Raw genomic sequence first — 10,147 nt, forward strand, 5'->3', positions numbered from 1 at the left:
TATCCAGCAGATAATCTGGTTAACCTGTAGCTTTTTAAAATAAACACCACCAGTCTTACATTTGACTTTCACTCCACTTTGGTTTTACTTTTTTTTTTTTTTTTTTTTTTTTTTTTTTTTTTTTTTTTTTTTTTTTACTGTATTCCGTTTTAAAGCTTTTTGGTTGTGAACATGTTAATCAAAGATTTGAATGAAGAAAGCAGTCATTTGAAAAACATAAAAGAGAGATTTTTTTAAGGAGCTACAGAGAAATACACACTATAAGTGAGTGTACATACACATACCCACACACCCCCTCTACCTTTTCTGAATTCTCTTTTATCTTATATTTTCAAGCAAATTAAAGCATAGGTGATTCTGAGTTTTGTATGACATCAAATCCTGATAGTTAAAACAATCAACATATTCAAATAAAGATAAAAGCTACTCATACACATTTACAAAGCAATTTCAGAATTATAAACAAGGCTGTATTTCACAAGCCTTTGCACCACAATGAGCTAGGCCAAAGGAAATACTTCCTCCTGATTGCTTGGGATTATTTAAAAAAAAAAAAAAAAAAGAAGTGAAGTTAATTGTAATTCTACTGTAATATCTTTACCTGATTCTCTCTGGGTTCTTGCCTATGGTTGTCATGGTAATTTGATAATTCTGGCTTGTTCTCTACACATTCTGTTTGTCTCACTGGATTTCCTGATTATTCAGAAAACTCTTTTAAAAACCCTCCTGTCTCTCTCCCTCTGCCCCCATTCTGGCTCAATCCTGCTTTTTTCATTCATTTAGCATAGAGGAATGTGTACTATTTTGCTGCTAATCTGCTAGGGTGAAGTTGTTTGCTCTACTTACCTGAAAATGGAGATAATGAGCACACATACTAGAGCTCTTCTTAAATTATCTTCCATAGTCTATGATAGGGGATAAAGAGGAAATGTGGAAAGATAACTGCATCTAGATTTCTTGTAAAGTACTTGGATCTTAATCCTATAGATATTATTTAGGGTTTAACTGCTGCATTTCTGACAGCAGAAACATGTATTTAACTGTTGCCTTTTCAAATGTGACAGACACATTTGTACCTAGAGCGAAAGTCAGAATATATTCTCTCTATATGACAGAGTAGAAGCAATATTTTTATTCAGGGGTTCAGGTGACAATTTATGCCAAAAGAAACAAACTGATCCTGTTTTGAATGCACCAGTGAAACTCAAAGAAAAATGCACACAGCTAAGTAATATTTAGCTTGGATGTGTAGTTACAAAAGGTTTATGTCATTGATATGTGCATTTTTTAAAAGCACTCAGCATTAAATTATGTATACAAAAAGTATATGTACATATTATTGATGTATACATAATATACATGTATGAAGATACATAAAATTGCTTTTTGGGGGGCCAGGGTTCTTTGGTTCTTCCCCAGACAGTACAGGATTTTGTGATAAAAGCATGGAGTACCATTTGTACCTATGGTTACTTTAAATAATTTGCTTGAATATTACTTGAATATTTACTTGAATTTCATGTCATTACCTTTCATAGTCCTTGTACATTTAGTCTCTACGCTTCTCAAGAAAGGGTATGTATTTTATTTTGCTGGTCAATACTTCATACAACTACAACATGAAATCATAAGAATCTCAAAGAATTATTTCAAGGCAAGTAATTCACCATCATTATGAGTCATTACTGAAACAATGGTCCAATTTATTACAATTTTGATGCAGTAATTTCCACTTCACACTGTCTTTACAATGAATCAGTTGAATCTGCAGTCCCACTGAATTAAAAGTATCTGTATCAACTAGAAGTACCTGTATCAATGAAAGCTACAAATTCTTCCGTGTGGCCTCTTTTGCTTACTTCATCTTCTCTTTCTTGTATTGTAAAGCACACTTGGGATTTCTTACTGAGTCCTTTTGATGGCTACATGCTGTGGAATCTGCGAAACTCAGTAAGCAGTCCGGCTGTGACAGCCCCTCTCTCCCAATCTATTGCCACAATCTAGGACATCAGTGACGTCATCTGACAGTCTGTGACATCACCCTATAATCACAAGATCAGTAAAGGTTGCTGTTGATGTCACAGATGATATTTGTAATGTGAGTGCAAAGTTCACACTTGATTTTAACTGTGAAAATGCTGTTAAAATAACCCCTTGTACCTAAAAATTTATTTGGATTTTTTTCAACTGTACAAATCCTATCTTCTTCTTCTTACTTTGATTTTCAAATTTTTATTGTCAGTACAATAAAAATGACTTATTATTTTATCCAATTCCTATGTAATGCAATAAAGCAGCAATGAACACATTTTCTCTTACATGCTAAAAACCACCTATCTCTGCTACTCAGCAGAAAAGATTTCAATAAATCACATGTAGGACACCTAATGTTAAATTGTTTTTAAATTCCTATTTATTTAGGTATTTCTACAATGTAGACACTGCAGAAACTCAACAGACCATACACTTCATACTTAGCACAAAAATTACGCCCTCTCTTTTCTGAAAAGAAGACTGAGCAGGGCAATGGTCTATTTTACATTCTGCTAACACCTAATTATTGTTATGAAACATATCCAGTAGCATTTATTATTTGAGCAATCATAAATATTTACAAAGAAATTATAGTCTTGAAAGCAACCTACATGCTGATGCTTTTTTTCTTTTCCTAGAATGTTGTTTGTTTACATACCTGCTAATTGTTAAAATTCAGTAATCTGTAGTGATCTTACTTTTATTTGTGTAAATTAGTGAAGTCTTGCTGCACAAATTATGAAGGCTTTGCCATGCAATTGTACTAGGCTCAGATATTTAATTTAAAAGTCAGTGTGCTCCAGTCCAATTTTTTATTACTGTTATCTTTAGTTCTGTGAAGCCTTGGAACATTTCCCAGTCTGCATCTACAGAAAGTTTCCCAGGAAAATGTATAAAGAGCCTGTGTTCTGCTTTACTCTGCAGTGCCTATGTGCTTTTGATGAGCTAGGTCTTTGAAGACCCAGCCCATGCATAGAGTCCAGTCAGGCTGAAAAATTTAGCAATTGAGATATTTTACAATCCAAAATCTCTTTTAAACAAAAGTGTGGTTTAACAAGACTGGCTGCTTCTGACCTCTTTCAGCTTCTTATTATTGCAGCTGCTATGATGTAAGGCTGAGTATGGTAGAGCTAAAGTAGCTGGGGCTCAGGGAGAAATGCTGAGAACAGCTGTTTTACTGTAAACATTAACAAGGGTTTGACTTCATTTGCAAGCTGGGAGCATTCACAGTTTCTGCACAAATAATACTTCGGGAATTTGTTCTAGATGTTCACAGCACATACAAAAAAAATCATCCCTTCTATACATTACTGCAGCTTTGAAAGCAGCAAATTCTCTACAGAGAGATGCATTCCATTAAAATCAACAGGGAATTTTTCACATTAATACACAGCTTCACACAGACGATACAGACATACACACAGGGAAAGAAGCAATATTTATCTGCTTTAGCTATTTCTAAAGCTCCTATCACATTAGTATCTAAGTGCCAATTAGATACCAAAAATACTCAGTTGTAGCAGACACTGATGTCTGCTGATTATTACAGAGCTACAAACAGAATTCTATCCAAGAGGGCAGAGAGGGATTTGAATGCTTTCTCCCTAGCTCGGTGCTGCAATTCATGGATGTTAGGAAACAAATTTCAGACCTCATTTCCTTCATTACATTCTCGAGGCTGCTTTATTCTGAAGCAAATGAAAAATCTCAGACAAAGTGACCTTTGCAGGGAGCAGGGGACATTCACTGACATCACGTGCATCTGCATATGCACACACAGGCATACGGGCCAGATCCTCCAGACACTGAAAGCTGGTTTTTTGCCACATTATCACAGCAATGGAGTGTGTGAGGCAGCTCAGCCAGCTACTTGCACATCAGCCAGTGCAGACATGACAATGCCTCAGCTGGTCTGCAGCCACTGCAGAGACTGCAATGGCTCTCCCTTTCCTGAGCCCTTGTGAAAGGCATGCAGTTTGGAAATGGCTGGGCCATTCTAAATGGGCCAAGCCTATTTCTCATGAATTCCCAGTCACCAGAGTAGTTTCTTGGGTACAGTGGTAGTCCCTGCAAAATTCAGTAGCTCTGCTAGTGTTACAGTTTACACAAGGGACCACACTGGCAGGGAGACAGCCCTAGGATGATGTAAGGATGGCTTAAAGCTGCATTTTCACCACCCTCTCTGAAGCCTGCCAAGAACTGCTTGGCCAAAGCTTGGAGCCTGGGCAACAGTCCCTACTTACAGACTCCTTCTAGAAACTCCCCATATTAAATACAAAGCTATATAAATCTTCACTATCTTCTTCATTTGCTACTATTACGGTTCACAGCTAAGTAGCATAAACTCTGCTGAGCCTTTGATAAAAGACCAAGGTAAACTTGGAATCCAGAAAGGCTTGTTAAAATTCATCACTTCATCATAAAGTTGTGCCCATGCTGTTGGATATGGAACCCTTCAAATGAGAAATAAAATTACTGATTGGACATGTGATCTTTTTAATGTTCTCAGGACATTTCCCATAAATCTGAAGTATTGAATTTAGTATATCTCTAAAATTCAAGGCTAGTTAACTATATTCTGTTCTAAAACTGTTTGTGTTTGTGCAGGATAAGAGGAGGTTTTGGTGTCTGTGCTGTTTCATAGTGTTAATCTCTTGTGCAGTGAAACAGCTACTGTCTCATCCTCCAGAGTGGCTGTGTTTCTGATCATTATTTGGTTTTATATTTTGGGGTGAAACAACATAAAACTCTGTCTACCTGGTACAGCTGTAAATAATGCTTCTCTTGCATCCCTGTATATAGTGGAAAACTAAAATATTCTGGGTGCCATTTAGTCCTGACCTCAAGTATCTTTACATCTCCAATTAGAGTTTCACCATCCATGTGTGACAATGGAGGCATTAAAATGCACCTGGAAACATATCTTCCTTCCTTCCTTCCTTCCTTCCTTCCTTCCTTCCTTCCTCCCTTCCTCCCTTCCTCCCTTCCTCCCTTCCTCCCTTCCTCCCTTCCTCCCTCCCTCCCTCCCTCCCTCCCTCCCTCCCTCCCTCCCTCCCTCCCTCCCTCCCTCCCTTCCTTCCTTCCTTCCTTCCTTCCTTCCTTCCTTCCTTCCTTCCTTCCTTCCTTCCTTCCTTCCTTCCTTCCTTCCTTCCTTCCTTCCTTCCTTCCTTCCTTCCTTCCTTCCTTCCTTCCTTCCTTCCTTCCTTCCTTCCTTCCTTCCTTCCTTCCTTCCTTCCTTCCTTCCTTCCTTCCCTCCTTCCTTCCTTACCTCCTTCCTTCCTTCCTTCCTTCCTTCCTTACCTCCTTCCTTCCTTCCTTCCTTACCTCCTTCCTTCCTTCCTTACCTCCTTACCTCCTCCCTTCCCTCCTTCCCTCCTTCCCTCCTTCCCTTCTTCCCTCTGACAGTATTTCAAACCTCTGGAACCACATCTGTTGTGAGTTACCTTTCCCTAGTCATACTTTTTATTGTACAAATGTTCAAAAAAATACTCAGTTGTTTGCCTAGAGCTTGTAACCAAAACAAGGCCCGGGCTGTCCTCTTCCACTGCCCATGCCTATAATTTCTTCTCAAGCTGAATGCTGAATGGGGCTAAAGCCAGCATAGTATTATGTTTGGAACCAGGTTCAGTCCAGGAAAATGATACAAATCAACCTGGGAAACAAGCTGCAGCTTGAGAAAGTAATAAAGCACGTTAGAGTGCTCATATGTAACTGGAGATAGGGGAGTTGCTTCCAGAACAGGGACTGGAAAGGATGTCCTGGCACCTGTGTAATTTGTGAACCACTGAAGTCAAATTCTTTCCTCTGTGCCTTGGCAAGCCCAGTGATCAGATGAGATGCTGTGGCCTGGCCAAAAGAGAGAACGCTCTGGCACTACGGAAAACTCTTCCATAGCCAATTTTTCCTGTGCTAGTAGCTCTTCTCACCACCTCAAAAATGCTTCCTGAAGCACCAGCCCAAGCTCACTTTCTACAACTCAATGAAACATCTGTCACCACCACTAGAAACCTTCGAAGAGAGTGTGATGAGGCACCTTACAGCACTGGGCCAGCAGAGAATAGCCCTGCTCAAGGCTGGCAGCACATACTCAGGCCACTTTATCAAGGCATGGTGATTCTGAAGCACACTGACTGCTCTCTCCAAAACTTCCTCAGAAAATTAGGTCCAAAGGTTTTGGTTTAATATTGAAATTCCTATTAAACATCCCTGTAAGCTGAAACATTTGGTCTTGTCTGCTCCCATTTACTAATCTCACCTAGAACCCATCTTGCCTACAAATGTGCCAGACACACACAGCTGTCCACCAGAAAGCAGCTGAAACCAACAAATTGGGTAATTCACAACACTAGCCCACACTGTTTTTCCAGTTAAAAACAGGACTGTTAAGGTGTTTAGAGACCTGAGAGAGGCTGATCTCTACGCATACAATTCAATGCTATTGATTCACAGTCCAAATTACTTTTTAAAATTTCACCCATTCCTCGATTCATCAGAAACAAAACCTCATTTCTCAAGTAAGTGTATTTGAAAACCAGTCTGCTACTTCTGCCCTCATTGCTGTCCTGCAACTCATATGTCACCACCATAGCTCATTTCCAAATGTTCTTCACACCAGTGAGACACCTCTGGTCATGAAGAACTGCACATATATCCCTTCCTAGTGCTCCCTTTCAGAATGCCAAACCAGTCAGGTTTAAGGAAATCACTGCAAAACTGTAAAGTTTAGGTCAGAAACTGAACCCCCAAAAAACCAATTATGTTGCTCACATTGCTTACATGAATGTTCCAGTTAAAAAAGGGGGATGGGGAATGGGTGGAGGGGGGAAAGATTCCTGTGATTTTCATCAAACAATTTTCAAAGTCAGCTTTTCTCCAAACGTAATCCAAAACTTCATCTGTAAGGGTGTGTATTTATTCCAGTACAGGCAGAGTTTGGGAGAAACACGTAAAACATCAAACTGTATCACAAATGTTTTTGATTAGAAAAACAACTTCAATCTAGCTTGTTATCTGAAAATATGCACAGTCAACCTTCTGTAATGGGAAAATGGCTGCATTCTGTAACAGGTCAAAAGAAAAATGTACCCTAGTCAAAGATAAAGTCTGACCTGATTTTTGAAGCTTTTCATTTTAAAGCTATCCAGAAGAGCCAAAGGAATAATGGAGCATGTGTAAGAAGGAATACAAAAAAAACCCATCAGTGCCAAATACACTGGGAAGGGAAATATGATGGAGACTGTGAATCTCTGAAATAGACTTCTGAGGTGATAGCCTGAGGATCAGGTCCAATATGGGAATTAGTTACTCAGAACTTCAACCCCACAGTGCCAAAGTGAAGGTACTGCGTTTCTAGAGGGGAGTTCAGAACCTCTTGCTCTGTGTCTAGATTTCCTATATAGAGCATGGGAAAAATTAGGCACCTCTGAGTACAGTATTCTAAACATCTGTTTCTGCATTTTATCCACTGACTATTCATATGAAATATTTAAGAAGCAGGCCAGGAAGAGAATCTAAGGCTTTGTCTGTCAGATAGGTGCCTTAACCAGTACAGTCATGCTTTCTCTTGTGCTTTCTCTACTCCCTGTGACCTCCCTTCTCTTTCTCTGAACCAATGAACTTAAATTATTTTCTGCAGCATGGCACAGTTTCAAAAGGAAGGGTGGAGACTGCCTTCCTCCAAAACAGCTTGCAATCTGGTGGTCAGGCTCCTCTCCTGGGACGTGTGAGTCGGAGTCTCCTCACGCACAGAACATTCCTGTGCTCACAGACAGGAAACAGTGAGGGTGCACTGGAGAACTCACCTTTTTTTTTTTTTTTTTTTTGTAAACTGCAGCTGCTATGATACAGATAATAAAAGGAAATATTTAACAATAACCAAGAGAATTACCAACACTTATAGATGTCTTTAATCTTTGAGATTCCAAAACAAACAATGGACTATGCTGAAGCAACTTTGCCCTTTGGACTTAGCAGAAGCACCCAAGAATGCAGAAACGGGCTTTGCTGTACTTCTTAAAATGTTGTAATGCATGTTTTTTTGTGAGCTAGATCAACTCTGTAGGCTGAGTCAGAAGAAAATTCTGCTTGCACAGTAACCTTTTCTGTGCACTCTGTGAATACTCACTAATACCATTTCAGCTTTAACCTTCAGGTCTTTTGGCTCTTCTTGAGCAAAACTACAGCAGTTGTATTTAAGCACTGTGCAGGACCTCAGAGGGGTCTTACCACAGGTATGTACATTTGAATCACATGGCTTCCTAGGAGTTTATCATCTCTTGGGGCACCAGTGCACAAGCTTAGGCTAAGACATGAAGAAAGCTACTTCAGCTTGCTACTGAAAGTTCAGGAAAGAGCTTGAAGGAAGCAGAAAATAAAGCATGTCGGATTTTGTCCCAGACAGCAGGAATTAATAACCTGACTTCCATTGGCATGCTATGGGATCCACTGTAGCTACAGCTATGGCCAGTTGACTGCCAGGTTGCTGGTTTCACATGGATTTGACAGTTTCACAGGTTGATCCACTTTGAATCTACTTTAATTCCTACTCTATTTAAACAAAAGCAAAAGAGGAGGAATTTCTCAGTCTGCACAGCACAGCTCCTGCTGGCAAAACTCCACAGAGCTCATAGAACAGTAGGAAGGGAACTTTCCAGAAAATGGATGGCTCTTTTTCCAGCCAAAGCAACACCTGCTGCTCAGATAATGACAGCCAGTCAGTCCCAGGCTGTCTCTGTGCTGCAACCAGCCAGGAGTCTTAGCAGTGCAGGTCCTATTTCCAGGGCTACTCCATCATCCCTCCAGCTCCTGCACTTACACGAGATGCAGTTACGATGGCCCCTTGTGGTGCCTTCATTTGTGTCAGCTTTTCTGTGCCAACTGCTGTGCAATAGCAGACCTTGTATATTGAAGGAACATGAGCCAAACCTATCTCAGTTTCTAGTGTTTTGACTCAGGAAGTTTATGTAGTGCAGGAAGTTATGGTTTCCCAAGTCCCTTCCATAAATAGTGTCTTTGGTGAGCATTTTGCTCCTCTATGACCCAATCGAATCACAGGCAGTTAGACTATAAATAACTTCATGTCTGTATATAAATGTTTTGCTGAATATGGGCCTAAGTAAGATGTATTTAAAGATAAAAATATTTATTAAATTATTGATTTGGAACCTTTGTGCATACCTTAAAAAAAAAAAAGAATTAGTGATATTTTTCTAATAGCTTCAACAACATTCTACACCAATTCCTTCTTTTTCCTATTTAAATGTAGAGTATTTAAGACTTGTGAAATACGTGATTTTACTTTAGAGTTTGCTGTAATTTCTGCTTTTGTATTTTTTTGCCATACAAATACATGTGGTTTTCAATGTTATGCATTCAGGATGATCAGTTTGGGATATGATAAAGGAGGATTTCCTTTAAAAGACCTCCCTTTACCAATAGAAAATCTCTAGCACACAGCAGGGGAGAAAAAATGAATGTCACCTATTCTGTCAGCCAAGATTACATTCTAAAATCTTAGCATGTATTCTTTTTTCTTGATTCACACAAATTCCTACTGCTATATTTTATTGTGACATTAAATATTCTGAATAATTTAGATGTTGAATACCACTCAGTTTGTCTCTCACAAGGAAACACACAGAGACACATATATGAAGTAATATATTTGCACTGTTTGTAATTGTGAGCCTTTATTGTAACAATGGCTACACTGGAAAACACATATTCTCATTGCATCTTTGTTAGATACGTCATTTTACATACCCGGTGTCTTGGGTTCTAATTTCTAACTAAAAATGTGTATTCTATTTGCCATCTGTTGAAACCAGTTGGGGAGGTGTTTTTCTTTATCTCCTGTATAACTCATTCCTCATAACTCTGGGGTGGAGGGGATGGGTGCTTTCTTTTAATGGGCCAGCTGTTAAAACCAGGGGGAGCAATGTTCCTTTCCTCTTCATGACCCATCCTCCCTCCAGGGAGATATCTGCTGTTAATGAGCCATTAAGGCTCACCACATAACTGATAAAATTAGATCATTCCATTGTGAAATGCTCCACCCAGTGGGAGGAGCCAAGCATTCCTACCTGGATAAAACCTGAGATTCAGAACAGCAGGG

The sequence above is a fragment of the Prinia subflava genome, chromosome 5 (assembly GCF_021018805.1).
Source record: "Prinia subflava isolate CZ2003 ecotype Zambia chromosome 5, Cam_Psub_1.2, whole genome shotgun sequence".
NCBI classification, from domain to species: domain Eukaryota; kingdom Metazoa; phylum Chordata; class Aves; order Passeriformes; family Cisticolidae; genus Prinia; species Prinia subflava.